Consider the following 16080-nt stretch of genomic DNA (forward strand, 5'->3'; position numbering starts at 1 on the left):
CTCAAATAAAGAATACAAAAGAATTATAACATAAATCATTTGGATCAGTTAAGTAAATAGTATAATAGAAAATTTCCATTCTCCTACATCTCAATAAAACAATTTTGTCACAAAAGTAAAATCATGTTGCATGTGAAGATGCTGTAGCAAACATAAAGGACAGCTTGGTCTCTCATATCTGTGTTGACCACGGACTGAAGATACCAAAGGGATTGTGTTGTTTTATGTTCTCTGACAACTACAAAAGTACTGTGACATCTGAATATTTCACCACTGCTTCCGAAAATACACAAACTTAGTGCTATACTGTATATGTATCAAAATGTTTTTGCTTAATGCATAGCATATGTGACAGAGACATTTATTATAGCAAATTCCAGCATATAGATCAAACAGCTATTGATCTCTCCCAAACTTTGAGGAAGTTGAGCGAAGACTTATAGAACAACATCCCCATTCAGCTTAATGATTCTCTCATATTCCTTTGTTTCCTACCTTTACTTGACATTGCTTCAGGTTATGAAGAAAACTTCAGAGATTTTCCCATTTTATATGCAGCGCTCATTTTTAGCATACACTGTTATAGTTTCAACTAAAAAAAAAAAATAAATAAGAAAAACAATGTGCTCCTAGTTCATCTTTTTATTTTCAAGGTTTCTGTTAAATACAAAGTGCAGCACATCCCAAATAGGAGATCCCTAGTGACAAAACAATATCATCCTCGTGTCCTTTTATGTCACAGAACCACTGAAATATCAGAAAATTAAAAAAACACATTAATATTGGGAAATTAGCTGTTTTTGTCACAACAATGTATTGTCAATTTTGCATCTTTTTTTCTTGGCTTGAATGGCTCTAAAATAATACAAATAAAGCAACGTAGTCAATAGTTAAAGATATCCCCCATTCATGTCTAGAGCTCCTATGCACTGTTACTGTATGTGTCTCTATGATTATGGGGCACGGAATCTGTTATTTTGTTATTCTGCTTCTCTGCCTTTTCTTATCACTAACCTACAGACAGTAGAAGAGAAGACATTTAGAAGGCATTAAGGCTGCATGATCAGACTATGCTGAGTTTGTTTGAGGTCTACTATATAAACTGGATGTGTAAGCAGGAGCAATATATTAATCAATAGGATTTACATATTTATAACGTTACTTTACACTTTTTTAGACTACTAGAAAAATATTTTTCCAATTAACTTGTATAGATATGTATGTCTGCACATGGAATAAAATGACCTTTAGACTGGGGCCCCACGGGCTGGAAATGCAGCAATTTGCCGGCGATGGAAACCCCAAGGGAGAAATCGCCGTGTTATACAGTAACTGCAAAGTGGATGGGATTCATGTGATTCCCATGCCCACTTTGCATTTAAAAACTGCAGCGTGGACATGCTGCAATTTCCAAAATGGCACGGTTTTGGAAATCGCAGCATGTCAATTAGATCTACAGAAATGCCAGCGGCTTTCCCGTAGATATAATGGTAACAGAAAGTCTACGGAGGAAAACTCGGTGAACTTTCTGTTCAAAGCACTGCGGGAAGAACCACAATGTGTTCCCACAAAGGTTTTTCCCACAGCGATGCGGATCGTCCTGTGGGGCCTTAGACCCCTGATGAAGCCTGTGCTAACAGGTGAAACGTACGTCGGGTGTGTGTGACATCTCCCTCTCCTTTAAAGGTATGCTTTAATGGTATTTTAGTATGTGATGCAGGCTGTTTATATCCACACTGTTTTGGTGTAACTTGATGGTATGTTATTATACTGGGGTATTGTTTCTCCGCCTAAATATACTAAATTCTTTTTATTCTCGGTACATCTTATGTGTTGTACATTTATTTGGGTTGCAACACCCTATTAGTCCACTCTTTTTGTACTGCTCCTTGTTCACTACAATCTGTTTTGATACATTATACCTGGAGGGGTTGTGTCTTATTGGTTGGATATATGGTGTTTTGTAGACGTCTTTTATTGTCTTACTCCCCCTTTTTGTATTGTTAAATGTTTTTTATGGCATTATGAAATAAAATTTCTTATACTTTTTTAAGAACTTGTTCAGATGTGGTTGTTCTTCTGGGTTTATTCTTCCCATGTCTGGCTTTGCCTCGCCCTTTTATTACTTAGCCTTAGGCCGTAACAAATCCTGCCCAAGTTTTGTCTATATTGTAGAATAGTTGTGATTGAACCAATAATAAATTACATTCAAATATGACCTCATTTGAAATCACACATTAGATATGTCATCAAAACTATGAAGTTATATTGGTAGGGGTATTGGTAGGGGACTAAACACTTGAACCCCAATTTGTCATAAAAACAGTGGTTCCCTTTATGTTATGTTCACATCTGTGTTGGAGACCAGAGCAATGAACATGCAGACCTCTAAAATAGTAGACACTAATAGTGCCCGATGGACCTCACTATAATGGGATCCATCGGGTGTCAGTTCTTTTAAACTGCAACATAGAGGATATATTCCTACTGTACTTGGGGCTGTATGTTTCATCATCATAAAAAAATAAAAATAATAACTGCCCCCCTAAGATCTACTATTACCATATGGGGGAGGGGGAGAGGTTTACAATGTACCAATGTACCAAGTCTTCGTCATAGGTTCCAGCCCTCTCCCAGTGATAAAACAAAATGACCATAATGTAGATGAAAACTATTTAAACAAGATTTTTAACAATACTTCAAACTATTAAAAGAACTTGAAAAATTGTGAAAAACAAGACATTTCTACTTCTTTTTTGTTTACATTTTCTTAGATATTAAAATAAAGAAAAAAAAACATGAAAAAATAAAAACATAATAAAAATACAGCCCTATTGATCACCAAAAATAGACAACAAAACTATTTGGATAACCCAAAAGAAAAAATTATTATAGCCATGAAAAAAAAACAAAAATGTGTGTGGTTCTGAACCAGGGAGAATAATACTGTACTGATACTGAAGTGGTTAAGCTGATTTTATATTTAATGTTTTAGTCATTTGAAAAGTTAAAATCCTTTGTGGAAAAATTTTTAATGTTGTCATAAAAGATGATCGAATTTTCCTATTAAATTTGATTCAGTCCTAATAAATTTGGTCTGAATAGAAAGTGCTCTAATTGCCTTAAAAAGTTGTATCTAACACACTGAGGTCTCCTAGGACTATATCCAACCCCTTTCAAATTATTTAAAGCCAAGACAGCCTTAGTACATTGTCTACCAATAAGTATTTGAACACCCATGCAAATGAAGTTAACTGCGGTCGTGATGTACGCCATGCCTTCCACTGTTAAAAAGGAAACAGCATTAGCATTAGTCGCACGCAAGATGCCACGAAGTGCAGAGTTCTCCAATTTTGAGAAAGGGGTAATTGTGGGGTACCACAGAAATGGTCTATCCTTAAGGGACATAGAAAGTGAACTGAATTACCCAAAATCGACAGTAGCCTATGTGATAACGAAGTGGAAGGTGAACGGTGATTGTCGGAATATGCCCTGAGTTGGCAGACCCCCGAAACTGGGAGATAGAGACTGACGAGTGCTGGCCAGAGAAACTGCACCCAACCGATGGCTCACATACACCAGGAGTTTCACCAGGCATCTGGGAGTATTGTGTCCATCAATACCATCTGTAAGGAAACATCTGTTGGGGTCTACCAACTATTGGATATGAATAAATGTTATTATTCTATTCTACCACAGGTGTCCTAATACTTATTGGTAGACAGTGTAATATCAAAGGAACAGTTACAAACATGGCTATAGATAAATGGATGGTAGCAGGTGGTAACAAGTAGGGATGAGCAAACTGATTTGTTTCTAACTAACCAAATTCCAAAAATTTCAGGCAAGCCTGAACAATGAAACTTTTGTGGTTTTTCATCAACAAAACACCAGTATACTGTGAGGTCCCATCAGACCACAGAGTATAAGTGGAGGTCCAGGGGAGGTGAGGGAAAATAACCCTCACTTATACTCACCTTGTTTCCCCTCTCCTGGGTCTCAAACGGTCTCTTGGTATCCTATTCAGTTATCTTCTGGCCTCTGGCTAACATCACACACCCCAGGTTCACTGCTGAGACCCAATTAGGCCCTGGGTCTTAACATTCTTACATCAATGCACCCCATGCGACGCCTGAGCCCTAATCACTGGCCTCCACAGGGACCCTGAGGTTTGTGATGTGCATCACATGACCACAGACTGTATATCACATGACCATGGACTGTATTTCACTTGACTATGGACTGATTTTTATCCACTGCAAATGAACAAACAATTACAAGAAGCCGAGTTCTAGAAAATTGTGAGGAATTGATACAGAAAGTATATTTGAACACTGTAAAATGTTTCATTCTTCAAACATTTACATACGGAAATTAGACACCCTCTTTGAGGATTCTGACCTGTGCACAAGGTGAGATATATTTTTTTTAAATTTTAGTTCCTTTAGCTTGTACTACAGTAGTTTCAATGAATTAATACGTGTCTTAGAAATTTACATATGTCAGGGTAGGAATAAAGCATCATGCTGTATATCTTTATTACTTGTTTTATAAGTCTCTGTCCTTGTGTCTGAAACTCAGTAATATATCTTTGGATAAAACTTCTTTCTTGTCTAGCAATATGTCCTCATGAGCACTAAGAAGGGTATAAATTATTCCATTTTATTACTAATTTGAGGGGTTGGGGGTTGATTCAAATGTTTTCCTTTTACTCATTTTCTCAGTTTTTTTAATCCGAATTTTGTTTTGGACTGAATAGCTAGTTTTTAATGATCATTCTACTCCCTGATGAATCTTTTACATTATTTTTTAATGACTTCAAATTAGCAATTTGCCAATTCATGATATAAAGTAACACAGAACAGTCTGAATACTTCAAATTAAGATCAATGTAGATTTTTAATTATTAGCACATCTCCAGCGCTAATATGGTTGACCTGATAAACCACTTCATCACACTGCTGTACGAAGAATAAGGGTGATTTATTTGCAATAGTAACATGGTGCCTTTAAAAACGGAATGACTACTTTTTGTAGTAGATTTAGGCCTGGTTCACATCTGCGTTTGGTAATCCATTCGGGGAGTCTGCATGGGGACCCCCCGAACTGAATACTGAACGCATTGGCAAGTGGTCAGCTTTTGAAAGCACACGGACCCTATAGAATATAATGGAGTCTGTTTGCTTTCCGTGTGGTGTCCGCTTGAGTCATGTGGAGAAGAAAGTACATCATGAACTACTTTCCTCTCCACATGACTCATGCACAGACCACTCAGAAAACAAACGGATACCATTATAGTCTATGGGGTTCATGTGCTTACAGTGCTCGCCGCTTGTCAATGCATTTGGTGTTTTTTTCAGGGGGTTCCCATGCGGACTCCTCAAACGGAATACCGAACACAGATGTGAACCAGGCCTAAGATTGCTATTATTTTTAAAATAGTTAGCAACAGTGTTCAGAGAACGCCCATAACCATGAACATATAATAGTTAGAGGCAAATGTAACTATTCAAAAATACATGACCCCAAGAAATTAATAAATGGTGTTTTCCCCCTTTAAAAATATGTATCACCTACGTACAGGATAGGTGATAAATGTGTTTAACTAACCGTTCCACTATTGGTATCCCCACAAAACAGAAGAGTGAAGTCCTGAGTCTATGAGTACAGCATTTGGTTGTCACTGTCAGCCCAACATTAGATTCAGTGACAGTGTGTATGTATGACCATCAGTGCATTCAAACTTCTCCTTACAGTGGTTATGTAATGGAGAGCCTCCAGCGTCCATCACACTTTTATTACTTATCTTAATTATTAGTGACACCATTAACTTATCAAGAATCAGAACAAACCTAGTTTGGCTTTTAGGTCCAAAGACGTTTTTTAATCCTGTACTGCTGCATACTGTTCACCTTGTGTTACCTTTATTCTATGGGTCCATACAAGTATGATAGTAAACACTATTCACAGTTTTCATGTTTTACTACTTTTACACAATACAACTCAATTAAAAAAGTTTTGGTGACACTTTATTCCAAAAACCATAACTTTTTTATTTTTGATTATTGTTGCTGATTTTAGGCTTGATTTTTCTGTAATGAGTTATAGTTTTAACAGTGTTGTGATATATTGTAATTAACATGTTTACATTCTTTCTGCAGTAAAATGTGGAAATACAAAAGTTCTGCCATTGTTTTATAGTTGTAAATTTTATACCACATGGAATAAATAATATATTAGACTAAAGTCAGATTTCTTTTTGTAAAATCTGTCATAGGATGAGCACTATGGACTTGGAATGATGGATGGAGATTAAACCCCGCCATCTGCATTTACTCCAGTGTAAAATATATTACTTAAGCTTTATTTTGCTATGTTTGCTTATCTAGACCAAAGAAAAAGTTCTGCATGCAAACTTTACAAATGCAAATCGGGACTTACAGTAAGTTTAACAGATGTGGAACAGGTGGGTTTTATTACATCTCAATGAACAAAGTGTGTTTAGACTGAACAGAATAATCATTATCTTCCGAACAAGCACGTCTACAGTAGTGCGAAAAAGCTCCCCTACCGGCATGGACTTAGCAGTGTGACGAGGGTGACAGCTTGAAGCAAGAAAAGTAGTATAACCTGCTGTTGGTTTGCGGTACAGCAAAGTCTGAACTGTGGCCGAGGAGGCATTGCACATCAACTGCAGATCCAGAAAATAAATTTTGTCAGAATTTTAAAATTATGAATGAAACGAAGGTTTAAATTATTGGTATTAACATAATCCAAAAACATTGGTATGGGCGCTACATTGCCCCTCCAGATGATTAGAATATCGTCAGAACGCATTGGCTTTCTGCTGTTTGTCTCCATATTGGATCCATGATGTAAGATCATTTTAATGAAGATTTAGTAAAGTTATATTTTATCTATTTTTTGGCATGCTGGGCTTTTTGTGAATTTTAGTGTTAGAAATGCTGGGAGAAGGCGGGGCTTTTGGCTTAAGAGAGTGTGGGCGAGTACTGGGAGTGGAGACGTGAGTGTTGCACTCACGTCTCCCTGCCCACACTCTCCTAAGCCACAACAAGCCCTGCCTACTCCCATCATCTCAAACACTAGCCTAGGGAGGTGGGGGCGCGCAAGACCGAGAAGAACAGGGAGCGGCAGTGGCAGCGAATCTGTGCAGGTAAGCAGACACCAGGTGGGCTAAGTAGCCAGGGGATTTTTGTTTAATCACTACACAGTGTAGAGTCCAAAAATTGAAACAATTTTTGGACTCCATGCTGTGTAGTGAATAGGATCATTTTTTAAATCTGGTCTTTGATCATTAAAAAAAATCCCATTGACTTGCATTGGAATAGGAATTGGGATCGGGATCGGGTTCAAATGGAAAATGATCAGAAATCAGATTTTAAAAACGATCCTGAAATTTCAAAATTTCAAGATGGGCTCAACCCTACCTGGCACCCACCACCAGGGGTGTTGGGAAGAGCTGGGTATAATACAAAAACTGTGGTGCTTCCAACCCTGGTCATGCTAGCCTGCAGCTTTTTTCTTATATCTGACTACAAAGATGCAGAATGAAAATAAAAGGCAATTTCTCTTATTCCATTAAGAGGCACTAAGTATATTTTTATTTTACTTATTTAGTGGTGCACTGTATGCATCTTCTTCCACTCAAAGATTAAATATCACAGGACAAAGAAAGGAGAGAGAATATATAATACTGCAACAAACTTTTAATTGTTATGATTGGTTTCTTTTTTTGTTAACAGGTTATTAGGATCATATTGGAAAGCTTCTATCAAGAAGATCAGACTGATGGAGCTATGCTTATTCAATGATAGTTCAGGTTCTGTCCTAACAACAGCAATTACTACACTTCAATTATAGCTGTAATCTACAATAGATAATTATGTGTTTTATCATACCTGTCTTTGTATTGTCTATTCATACCCTTTTCATATGTAGTGTACAGAACCATGGGATTAAAGGTGCTCTAAAAATTAATAACAATAATAACAATAACCTGCCAGGTGCTGCTCCTTTGACTTTGCTATGAATGAACAGAAGCAGCATTTTCTCCACAAGCTCAAATGAAATTAAATTGCATTATCTACATCTTGGTTAAGGCTTTTCATTTTCCTACAGTAATATCAAATTTTATTAAAATGAAGAAGCATTTTATTGTGGAGTATTTGCTGCAGATATGATATAATGCAGGGTAGAAATTGAATATCGAATATTTTTTTATTTGCTATAGACAACTTAGAGATAGGGACAGGTATACTAATATGCTGACTCGGCTGCACCAGGAATGTGTCTAAACGGGTGCATTTTAGGAAAACAAAGGTGCATCATATCTACCGTAAGCCACTCACCACTTTTTAAGAGTATGGGTGGAGCATGGCTGGAATCTAGGGTGGCCAGGGTGGAAACACCTCAGTCCATTAGTTATATTTCCGTTGCATGGGACCTTGTGATGCGTGCAAGAATTATTAAGAAGCTGGAGCCACTTGATAAGCCTGGCACGTTTAAAATCTGTGGAGAATGGGCTAAGGCTAGTGTAGGAATTGTAAATCTTAATAAATCCCCCTCAACAACTAAGCACTTTGCCTTGGCCGACGAGAACATGGTTTAGCAGGAAAAGGGTGTTGCTTGTCATAAGGAGTGGCATAAAGTTCCCCAATGTTTTAAAAAATTGTGTGAATCTTGTGGCACAAAGGAGTCAAGTGTTAAAAACCTATACTAGATAGCCTAAGATTAGAGATGAGCGAGTAGTGTTCAATCGAGTAGGTGTTTGATCGAATACTACAGTATTTGAAATACTCGTACTCAATCGAACACTACTAGCTGTTCGAAGTTTAAGGTTCGATGCAGAACCAGCGTTGATTGATAGAATGCTATACATTCTGCCAATCAACGCTGGTTCCCTGTCGTCCCTACCAGCGGCACAATGTGGGGTATTTCGTGCCCCTGTGTGCTGGTAGGACAGGCGGAATTTTAATTAGCCATGTATTAATTTCACATGGCTTGTTCCCTTTAAGAGGGCACAGATACCTCCCCCCTGTGCGTTTTTTTCTGTCCTGTGTAAAGGATCGGACAGGTGGGGAGGACTCTGTGTCCTCCTAAAGAGAAAGAGTAAGAAGAAGTTTCAGGTACTTACCTGCTCAGACCTGTTCAGGTGTCTTCAATCATGCACTCTGCCCCTTTGGACTTCTGTCGGTCCTGCAAAGAGAATAGGTAAGATTAAAGTTACCTATTTTGCCCACCTCCCTCACGCAATCCTACCTCCTGTTCCCCGGCATCCAGTCCTGCTGGGCTTCGGAGCCGCGCGCAGCCAGCCGGCGTGTTCGTGCGGCTCCATGAGGGGAACTTCCGGTTTTCGCGGAACCTTTCCTCTGCGTAGGAGGGTTCCGGCCGGTCGTTTAGAAGTGTAACACCGGCAACTTCCGGTTTTCGGCATTCGCCGCTCCGGGACCACGCGAACAGCAGCGTTGGACACTGGAGGTCCTCAGGAGATTAAGGTACGTGCCAATGTAGTTGGCTCAAGGGGGGAGCGTGACTTGAAGGGCTAGGAGTGTTATGAAGGGCAAAGGAACGGAGCTTTTGACTAAGGCCACGCCCCTTCCGGATATGGGGCTGTAAAAAAGGGGGCAGGTTGCATCCCTCATTGCCTGCTAGTCTAATCCCTAGCTGGTTTCTGCGCTGTGGCTTGTGGTTACCGCTTCAATCTGCATTTATTCTACTGCAAACTCTGCTGAAGGTTGGTAAGTGGTCTGCAGAAGCTGGGTGAGTCTCCTCATATGGTTCCTTGAATGTACTCCTCTGATGTTCCATGCTTAGGTATCGCTGAAAGCTAGCTTCTATTTGTCATGTCTTCCTCTTCTACCCCTCCCGGGGATCAAGTAAGACGGAAGAAGTCTTCTAAAAGGAGACACCTGGCTTGCATTGATTGTGACGTTCCACTACCTGATGGTAGGTGCGGTTTTTTCGTCTGCTAATTCTCCCAATGGTGGGAGTATCCTGAATGTCATTGTTTTGCCTTTAGGCTATGACTGGTCACGCTGCCAGCAATGCAGGGGACCTCTGCGGGAGGAACCTGTTACCAGTGATATGGTAGCATGGGTCAAGGAGTACATGGTGAGTACGGTTGCCGCAAAGAGGGGAAGGGTCCCCTCCGGCTTCTAAGTATCCTTGTGTTTTTTGCAGGATGATTCTTTAAAGGATATCCGTACTTCACTGGCTCAGCTCACCAAGAAGCAGCGCGTGGAAAGGCGTTCTGCTTCACTGCCCTCCCTGGAGCGCCTCCAGGTGGAGGAGGTGTCCATATCATCGGACGATCAGTCCTCCTGTACCAGCAGACCAATTTTCCATCGGGAAAAAACTAATAAACTGCTGAAGGCCATCCGGTCGTGGGACCAGGTTGGCGAGGGGGAAGCCTCTGCGTCCACCTCTGGGAAGCGGAGGGTTTTCCAAGTGGACGCCTCCATGGCCAGCCTAATGGAACAAGAATGGAAGCAGCCGGAGAAGGCTTACGTCACCACCAGAGCTTTCAAAGCAGTGTATCCGATTGATCCCTCCCAGCTGGATCGCTGGGGTCCGCCACCCAAGGTGGATTTAGCCATCTCTAAGCTTTCCCGTCGCACTGTCGTGCCCATCGATGACGGGTCAAATCTTCAGGATTTGCTTGATAGAAGAGTGGATTCAACGCTCAAGAAGGCGTATTCGTCTGCTTCAGCCCAGGTGACGGTGGGCATCGCCTCAACGGAAGTAGCTGATAAGCTTCAAGCCCGGCTGGACCGCCTGGAACGGGATATCGACTCCGGGGTTAACAGGGACGACATCCTGGCATCCATGGGGGAGATCCGTCTCGCTACGGATTTCCTGAGAGAATCGGCAAGACAGCAGGTGAAGCTGGCTTCCAAGGCCATGGCCCTCAATACCGCCGCCAGGAGGCCCTTGTGGCTCAAACCTTGGCGGGCTGATGTCGCCTCCAAGTTTTCTTTGTGTTCCCTCCCCTTTCAACCTGGGAAGGTTTTCGGCCAAGGGCTGGACGATCTGATGGAGGGATTGGCTGATGGTAGAGGGAGATCACTACCACAAGCAACCAGAGAAAGAAGGCCTCCCCCTTCTAGGGGTCGAGGCTCCACGTCTCAATACAGGCCTCAACAAGGAAGCCAGAGACGCCCCAGATACCGTCCGAAAGGGGCGGGTCGCGGGATCCCCAAGGAGGACCCTAAGAAGAAGGGGTTTTGAGGAGACGCCGCTCTCTGTGACCAGCTCTCCCGTAGGAGGGCGCCTTTCGAATTTCCTTGTGGCATGGCATCTTCACATTCTGGACCCATGGGTCTTTCAAGTTGTTCAGCGAGGATACGCAATAGAGTTCTCCCATCCTCCGGTGGATCGTTTCATCACTACGCGGGTCTTACCAGCCCTACAACATGACTGCCTGGAGGCTTCCGTCGCAGAATATCTCTTAAAGGGGGCCCTGGAAAGGGTCCCTCCTCCCGAAGTGGGTCAAGGAGTTTATTCACCCGTGTTCTTGGTTCCAAAGTCCACAGGAGGGTGGCGGATGATTATAGATCTTCGGTTCCTCAACCTCTTCATAAAGAAAAAACCTTTCAGGATGGAGTCCATAGACTCAGTAACCAGTTTCCTATTGCGCAACGAGGTCATGGTCACCCTGGACCTGAAGGATGCCTACTTACATATCCCCATCTTCCCGCCACACAGGAAATATCTACGTATAGCCGTTCTTATGGCTGGTCACAGAGAGCACCTACAGTTCACTGCTCTGCCATTCGGCATATCGTCAGCTCCGTATGTATTCACCAAGATGGTCGCACCAGTTGCCGCCGCTCTCAGACTTCAAGGCCTCTTCGTGGTTCCCTACCTCGACGACTGGCTTATAAAAGCTCAGTCTACTTCAATTCTCCATCACCACCTCCAGATAGCCATCGCCTTCCTCCAGGAGTTAGGTTGGCTGATCAATTGGGAGAAGTCAGAAATAGTGCCATCCACCCGGAAGAAATTCCTAGGGTTTGTTCTGGATTCCCAGAGCATGCAGATTTTCCTATCTCGTCCAAGGCGAGCAAAAATAGAAGCTTCGGTTCGGGGCCTCCTCAGGTCCCGATGGATCACCATTCGCACCGCCATGCGGGTCCTAGGCCTGATGTCTTCTTCAGCCAAGGCGGTCCCTTGGGCTTTATGGCACTTGCGTCCCCTTCAGATGGAAGTGTTGAGAGCCTGGAACGGATCTCCACGGGGACTGCACAGGAAGATCTGCCTTTCTCCCGGTACCCGTCTTTCCCTCAGATGGTGGAGACACCTGAAAGACGGAAGGTCCTCGGTTCAACCTCGTTGGACCCTGTTGACAACAGATGCGTCCCATTCGGGATGGGGAGCCCACCTGGACGGCAGGACTGTCCAGGGTCTGTGGAGGAATCCAGAGGTAGGAACCTCCAACCTGAAGGAGCTAAAAGCAGTGTATCTGGCGCTGAAGTACTTCGCCCCCTTTCTCGAAGGGAAGGCAGTCAAGGTCCGGTCAGACAATATGACGACGGTAATATACTTGAACAAACAGGGCGGCACCAGGGTTCCAGCCCTACTGAGAGAGGCGAACTTGATCTTCACGTGGGCAGAGAAGAATCTGACCCACCTATCCGCTGTTCACATCAAGGGCTCCCTGAACATAGTAGCGGATCAGTTGAGTCGGGGTATCCCTGTATCAGGAGAATGGTCTCTCAATCAAGACATATTCCATCAGATTGTCCAAACATGGGGCCTTCCGGATGTCGACCTCATGGCAACCCGACTCAACGCCAAGGTGGAAACCTTCTGCTCTCTGTACCAGGAGGACAATGCCTTGGCAGTGGATGCCCTGTCCATCCCATGGAGGTTCAGGCTGATATACATTTTCCCTCCAGTTTCCATCATACCCAAGGTATTGATGAAAATCAGACAGGACCAAGTCTCGGGAATTGCCATAATCCCGTTCTGGCCGAAAAGGACTTGGTTTGCCCAGCTCATGTGGATGAGTCAAGGCAGGTATTGGAGGCTTCCCCCCCTCCCAGATCTGGTGACACAAGGAGAGCTGAGACACCACGATCTGAGGAGATTCAATCTGACAGCCTGGAGGTTGACCAGTCCCTATTAAGGAATAGAGGACTGTCTCAAGGCGTCCTAAGGACTTTAGCCAGCGCCAGAGCCACCTCGACCAATAAGAATTACCGTAGGATCGGTAATATTTTCCAGGCCTGGTGCACGGAACACGAAGTGGACTCCTCCGATCCCCCTGTGAGGGCGATCCTGGATTTCCTGCAGGACGGCCAAGACAGAGGGCTTGCAGCTTCTACCCTGAAGGTACATGTAGCCGCTTTGTCCGCCTATCTGGGGAGGCGGTTGTCTCAGGATCCTTTAGTGAGCACCTTTATCAAAGGGGCAACTAGGCTGAGACCAGCAGTTTCTGCTCCTGTCCACCAATGGGACCTCAGCAAGGTCCTAACGGCACTTTGTGTTGCTCCATTCGAACCTCTGGAGGAGGTGGATCTAAAGTGGCTGACCTATAAGGTATCTTTTCTCCTCGCTATCACCTCGGCAAAAAGAGTAGGGGAGCTTCAAGCACTCTCATCGGAAGCTCCTTACATTGCCTTCTTTGAAGACCGTGTTCAGTTGAGATTTCTGCCAGGATTCAGGCCGAAAGTTTCTTCTAGGGCGAATGTGAGTCAGCTCATTTGCTTGCCAACCTTTTTTCCCGTGCCCACTTCCCCTGAGGAGGAGAAGTGGCATACCCTAGATTTAGTCCGGAACCTGCAGATTTACCTTCAGCGCACACGCGCTTTCAGGAGATCTGAGAACTTGTTAATAAATTATGTAGGGGGCCATAAAGGCCGCAAGGCTTCTAAGGCCACCATCTCTCGCTGGGTGAAGGAAGCAATCAAGTTGGCGTTTGTGAGTCAGAACTTACCTCCGCCGACCGTCCTAAGGGCCCATTCGACGCGGGCAGTATCGACCTCTTGGGCAGAGGTCAAGGCTCTCACCTTGGACCAGATTTGTGCAGCAGCATCCTGGTCTTCAGAATTGACCTTTGTGAAGCACTACCGACTTGATCGGTATGGCTCAGAAGCTACTGCCTTCGGGCGTACTGTATTACATTCTGCTTGTGTTTAATCTCCCACCCTTATGGGGATTACTTGCTATTTCCCCACATTGTGCCGCTGGTAGGGACGACAGGGAACAAAGGATTATGTAGATAATCTTGTTTCCCTTAGTCCTAACAGCGGCACAAGGATTCCCCCCCTATTGTTGTTTATTTTGGAATGTATGTATTATTACTTGTTATTTACGCACAGGGGGGAGGTATCTGTGCCCTCTTAAAGGGAACAAGCCATGTGAAATTAATACATGGCTAATTAAAATTCCGCCTGTCCTACCAGCACACAGGGGCACGAAATACCCCACATTGTGCCGCTGTTAGGACTAAGGGAAACAAGATTATCTACATAATCCTTTGTTCTTCTCTTACCTTTAGAAGTCTTCTCCGTGCAGCGTCCCCGCGGCGTCTTCCGGCTGGAATTCACACTGCCTAGGCATCCGGCCTAGGCAGAGCCGACTGCGCATGCACGGGCATGCCCTTGCATGCGCAGTCGGCTCTGCTCAGGCGTCGGGCCAGGCAGAGCCGACTGCGCATGTCCGCGCATGACCGCGGACGCGCAGTCGGCTCTGCCTAGGTCCTGATGCCTAGGCAGAGTGAATTGCAGCCGGAAGAAGACGCGGGGACACTGCGCTGGGAGAAGACTTCAAGGAGAATCCAGCCTGACTGTCACTCGTGGACTTGGTAAGTATAATTTTATCAAATTTTGCGTACCCCTGAAACGAGCATTTCCCCTCATAGACTATAATGGGGTTCGAAATCCATTCGAACAGTCGAACAGTGTGCGGCTGTTCGAATCGGATTTCGAACCTCGGACATTTTAGTGTTCGCTCATCTCTACCTAAGATGTATCATATTAATAGCTCAGAATTGAAAACATAATGGCAATATTCATTAAACCATGTAAAAAAAAACTTTACCTTTGTGGCTCTTAGCAACTATTCACAATGCAGTTTTCGTTTGTTATTGCACACTTAGAAAATGAAGCTGTAGGCTCATATCTACTATACAATGAGGATGAGCTATTACAGGACAGTCGAACTAAGTCACACAGAAGAGGAACTGCTCCATGTCATGCATCAAGAAATTGAATCCTGGCTTTCTCTGTGATAACTCAAAATCAGAACCATGGTGACTGACAACAGGAAGAACATGGTGTCGGTGCTGTGTCAAGGAGGGCTGAGCCATGCGCGCTGCATGGCACATGTGTTCAATCTGGTTGTCAAGCATTTCTTTAAGTCTTACACCCATCTGCAAGACAACCTAAATTTACCAGTTAACTTTGCATGCACTTCAGCCACTTGTACACCACCAAATACATCCTCCATGAGCTGCGGTGGCAGAATGGCCTTCCTCAACATAGGCTGATATGTGATATTTCCACCCATTGGAATTCCACCCTTCATACATTGGACTGACTGTACGAACAGAGAAAGGCCATAAACAATTTCTTGATAATCCAAGCAGAAGATGTACTCCCCTGTGTATCTTCAATGTTAACCAGGGCAGCTCATGTGTGACATCTGCCATTTTCTCATGCCCTTTGAGGAGGCCACTTTATTTGTCAGTTGCTCAGACTATGGGATGAACAAAGTCATTCCACTGATTCATATCCTGGAAAATATGCTGGTAAATTTGGCTTGTCAGGGGACTGGAGACATGGTGCCTACATCTCACAGCCACATGAGCCCTGTGGGGGCTGAACTGGAGGAGCAGGAGGAAGAGAACATTGGAGCACAAGCAGAGAAATGGGTGGATTTTCTGCACAGGTGACAGTAGAGGAGGAGCAGGAGCAGTTGGAAGAAGAAGAGGGAGATGAGGCAGATAACCCAAACACATCATGGCAGTATGCAGTGGAGATGGATGCAGGGAGTCCTTCTGAGTCACGTGCGCAAATGGTCTCATACATGTTCCTCTTGTATCCTCTTGCATAGTGA

General features: G+C 43.6%; 1 protein-coding gene across 1 annotated transcript in view; it reads right to left on the reverse strand.

Annotated features, from left to right (window-relative positions):
• The window catches only part of SGCZ (sarcoglycan zeta), a 726451-nt gene that overhangs the window by 489658 nt on the left and 220713 nt on the right, over positions 1 to 16080 (reverse strand). The gene's annotated exons all lie outside the window — the stretch shown is intronic.

The sequence above is a fragment of the Leptodactylus fuscus genome, chromosome 1 (genome assembly GCF_031893055.1).
Source record: "Leptodactylus fuscus isolate aLepFus1 chromosome 1, aLepFus1.hap2, whole genome shotgun sequence".
NCBI lineage: Eukaryota > Metazoa > Chordata > Amphibia > Anura > Leptodactylidae > Leptodactylus > Leptodactylus fuscus.